The sequence below is a fragment of the Notolepis coatsorum genome (genome assembly GCF_963971535.1).
Source record: "Notolepis coatsorum genome assembly, chromosome: 3".
NCBI lineage: Eukaryota > Metazoa > Chordata > Actinopteri > Aulopiformes > Paralepididae > Notolepis > Notolepis coatsorum.
In genome coordinates, this window is record NC_140167.1 from 188,042,450 (window position 1) to 188,047,449 (window position 5,000).

At 42.0% G+C, this 5,000-nt stretch overlaps 1 protein-coding gene across 1 annotated transcript in view; it reads right to left on the reverse strand.

The window, feature by feature from the left end:
* nalcn (sodium leak channel, non-selective) overlaps positions 1-5,000 on the reverse strand; it is a gene marked incomplete at both ends in the record, with an annotated part of 382,889 nt that overhangs the window by 51,063 nt on the left and 326,826 nt on the right.

Consider the following 5,000-nt stretch of genomic DNA (forward strand, 5'->3'; position numbering starts at 1 on the left):
TCAGGGCCCCGTTCCCCCCGTACCTGGCTAACTGAGTTAGCCGGATAATTTCCAGTCTAGCCTGACTTAAGCCGGACGTTTCTGTTCCCCGACGCTCGATTGTCCAAATCACCATGACAACAGATCAAAAAGTTTGAGCCTGGTCGAGAGCAGGGTTAACTTCAGTTAGCCGGATGAAACATGGCCACGCCCCCGCAAATAAATGACAGCTCGCTTCCTGAAATGATTCTCACAGTCTAGAGATCCCATTTATACCATTCTGAATTATGTTTCTGTGCTTCGTTTTCCTAGAGGGGGCTTTTGAAATGTATAATAATAGAACTAAATGCTGATAATAAATCATATTCAGCCTATAGATTTACTTTGTCCTAAATAAAATAATGCACGTCATATACGGCGCTCGGAGTGCGATACACGCTGCAGGCGCATTGCAAATGTGAATCCCGCGGGGATATTTTTAATGAATGAAAACTATCGGCCGTTTGGCTCTGATTAGTTTCATATATTCTCCGCTGTAGATTTGCTTAACGAAGCGCCCGGATTGTGTTTCATTCAAGCATAAAATTGAAGTGTCTATGCGTGGATTGTGGTTTTTGTGTGATATTGTAACTGGGATTAAAATGTCTGATGAGATGCGCTGTTTGACGCATTTGAGAAATTGAATGAGCCGTTGACGTCACATTAATGCATTTGAGAATAAAGAGATAAAACTTAATTCAAAAGAAAAATATTCGAAACACGGGTCTTTGTCCATTGATGGATAAACAATGGATATATCCCGTATGGCACAGTGGTCCAACGGCTAGTTCTCAAACCTGTCAACCAAACGGCCCGAGTTCAAAACCCCGCGTTTCCAATATAATTTTTTTGGAATATAATATTAATGATTATACGCAAAAGTAGCCTAGTTTTAAGTTAAAATATTATAAATCTACATGCATTGAGGATGTCATTCTTTATATAGCTCTAAACGTGCACCAAAGTATTTACATTGCAAAAAGAAGAAAAAGACTAGAAGGAGGGGGATTCGAACACGGCCCGTCTGCGTGAAAGTCAAAAGCACAAACCGTCACACCACAGTGCAGATAAGTAAAATATCCACCATACATCAATCAATGGATAAGAGAGCCGTATCCTTATTCTGAAACAGTTGAACTAATTATTTTCGCTAGCAAGATCTCATTTGATTATCCAATGCATAAACCTACTGCCAGCAGGCAAGTTTAAAGAAATATAATCTGATTGATTGGGGTAATGAGGGACTTAAAATTAGCCTATAGATTATGCATTTAACTTGTCGGCGAGGCTATTGAGCCGTACTGCAATCTGTTAATAAAGTTTTAAATCAATTAATCAATCAATGCCGTTAGAAAATCAGGATTTCTGCCATCGATACGTGCTGGCTTTTCAACTGAAGCGGCCGCGCGCACTTATCCTGGGTCTCAAGTCTGGTATGAGTTAACGAGACTGAATCCACCTTCGAGGAACAGGAAAATCCCGGCTTCAAACATCGGGTTAATTGAATCTCGATAATGGGACTCTTGATCGACTTAGTTGAACCAGGTACGGGGAATAGGGCCCTGGTCTTTTCCACATGCTTGTTTTGCTTCTAAAGTGACTTGTCTATGTGTGTAGTTGCTCTCCTGACATGTGTCTCCATTCTGACTTGAGGTTTTCAGTTTTCCGTTCCTCCTCATCCAGCTTTTCCCTTTCTAGGAATTCCGCAAATTCAAGTCTATGCTCGTCTTTTGCGCAACTCCGTAAACAGCTACTGTTTTCTAGTCTTTCCTCCATGCATGCCTTGTTCCCCCAGACTTTCTGTACAGGGTCTTTCCCCCATGCATGCCTTGTTCACCCAGACTACTGTTTTCTAGTATTTCCACCATGCATGCCTTATTCCCCCAGACGTTCTGTATTGATTGATTGATTGATTGATTGATAACTTTATTAACAGATTGCAGAATGGGTACAATAAAGTACAGCGCAATACACACAATTTTAAGGGGATCCAGACCAGAGAAAGACTTTCGTCTTGTTTACATCAGGGTCCGCCATTTTCAATTCATCAGGTCATATATGACATACATGACATACCAGATTTGCAAATACAGTACTGTTTGTGATACAAAAAGAGTCCAGAAAAGAGAGTATATACATTTGACGTAAAAACTGTACATTGGAGGAGGTTGGGTAGGTGGGGTGGGGTTGGGTGGGTGGGGGGGCTGTACATTGGAGGTGGTTGGGTGGGTGGGGTGGGGGGGGGGGTTGGGTAGGAGGGGTGGGTGGGTGGGGAACACTGTACAACTGTACAAGCAAAACTGTACATTGGAATATTGATAAAACCATACTTGGTAATTTACTGTACATTGGAGGGGGTTGGGTTAGGACATTTACAGGGGCCAGTTTCGAATTTCAGTCTCCCGTAGGTGTTCTTTGAGAGTGGTTTTAGTCCCTTGTTTGAGCCGAATCTCGGTTTAACATGATTTGTGGAGCTCCCTCTGGTGTTGTGATCGTGGTATTCACTGACCTTTTTGACAGTATTTTGACATGTACATGGGTACCTTGGTCGTGTAGTGTATCTTGTAGACCAGGCCCATTGCAAGTTGCTGTACTCTGTCGTCTACTCTAAGCCATCCTAGGTTGTCAAAGTGGGCAGGGGTGAGGTGGGTTCTAGGAGTAAGGTCAAGCAGTAGTCTGACCAGTTTGTTTTGAGATGTTTGTAATTTTGTTTTTAGCGCCTTTGAGGTGCTTTGGTACCATGAGGTGCAAGCATAGTCGAAGTACCCTTGAATGAGTGCTCCTGCCAGAGTCTTCAGGGTATTGTTGTTTACCAGAGAGGAGATCCGTTACAAGAATCGAGTTTGTTGGTTGACTTTTTTTATTACATTGGATGCCATTTTGTCACAGTACATGGTGTACTGGTGTACATGGTGTACATGGTGGGGTCTGATTGACTGATATGCATCTTCATCTTTGCTTTGCTAACATAGAGAGGCTGAAGTCTCTCCCCTTCTGCTGGATCACCATGGGACCCAAATTCGGAAGAAATACAAACGGTAGTCAAACGGGAGTCTAACCGTAGTCAAACGGGAGTCAAACAGTAGTCAAACGGTAGTCAAGTGGTAGTCAACGGCGAGAGACAAAAGAAATGTTGATCTCGTTTTGAATTGTGCCATGAATTATACATATGATGTTTGTCCATTTAAAAGTGTAATTGTCATCTAGCTAACATTACGTTATAGCATCAAAAGCAATCGATAATGTTGATTATCAACTTTCTTGACTTGCAGAATTATCTTTTAAGTTGACAAACATCACATCCTAGGAGTAATGGTAAACAGTAAATGGTGCATTTATATAGCGCTTTTATCCAAAGTGCTTTACAATTTGTTCCTTACATTCACTCACACATCCACACACCAACGGCGGAGGCGAACATGCAAGGTGCCAACCTGCTCACCGGGAGCAGTTAGGGGTTAAGTGTCTTGCTCAAGGACACTTCGACACGCTGTAATTAAGTTATTTATTTATTTTTTACCCAGGGACAGTGCACATTAAACAACATCTTCAGTGTCCACATCAATGTAAATGTGCCAGAATTAGCTAATGAGCTAGTTTTCATCTGTAGTCCCTGCCTACCATGCATGTCTTTATGGTGTGGGAGGAAACCAGAGTACCTGGCGAAACACACACGAACGCGGGGAGAACATGCAAACTCCACACAAAAAGGCCCCCTGTTGGGGTTCGAACCCAGGACCTTCTTGCTGTGAGGCAGCAGTGCTAACCACTGTGCCATTGTGCCACCCGTTCATGGCATCCATTCCCAGTGGAACACATTTTTCACATCGTCGTCAACTTCTTTATCTTTCCAACAACTCGATTTAAGTTGCCATGTTTCAACTCAAACATCTAGCGCCGCAGTGGAGAGCCTCACTCGTCTGCTGTCCCACTGTGACGACAAGAGATTAAACCTTTAATCGGCGTCGTGCTACTTCAGGGCAGGCATTACTTTTACGATCATCTAATTGTCTACGCATTAAATGCGGCCTACGCTGTGTTTACAGTCTACGCCGATGCTTATTGTGCCACGACAAAAATAATATTAAAAAACACATTGGATTTACATCGATCTCAACAAATGACCATTTCTCAAACAAAGACATGGACCGTTGTGGATCCGCTGAAGCCTTTCATCTCGGTAGAAAACAGACGCTCCGCTCTGCTACAGAACCCACATTAGACATGGCATCATCTCCCCATCTGTCATCCCTGAGCTCAGCAGTGTGCTGGAAAATGTGCCAGCTCTTTAAAATCTAATTCCATTTCACAGCACATTCCGTTGCATAATATATATGCTAATTACGGGGCATCCAAGAAATAAAGAGTTCTTCTCCGAAGCTGAAATAAGTGAAAACAACAATACAGAGTTGTCCAAAGTGGAAAAAAATTTACTTGTTCACAGTCATTAAAAGGCAATCTGCAGAGGTTTACACACAAGCTCATTAGTCAGAGATGTAATCAAACACATCTCTTATTCCAGTGTGATTTGCTAAACAACGCGTCAGGCTTAAAGAGACCGCCAGAGAATAGAGAGGCAAAGATACCAATCACGAATCCCGTCCAATTTCACCATACATATGAAATCAGTGTATTCAGAAACCTTGCCTAATGACAGACCATCAGCATTATACACAAATCTCAAATAAAGAATTTACTCACAATCCTATATGAGAATATATTGGTCCTCGCTGATGGAGACGCGGGTACAGTGTTTGGCCCTTATTGGTAAGCTACCTCCTTATACTACATCATTATTGGTAATCTACATCCTTATACTACATCATTATTGGTAAGCTACCTCCTTATACTACATCATTATTGGTAAGCTACCTCCTTATACTACATCATTATTGGTAAGCTACCTCCTTATACTACATCATTATTGGTAAGGTACCTCCTTATGCTACATCATTATTGGTAAGCTACCTCCTTATACTACA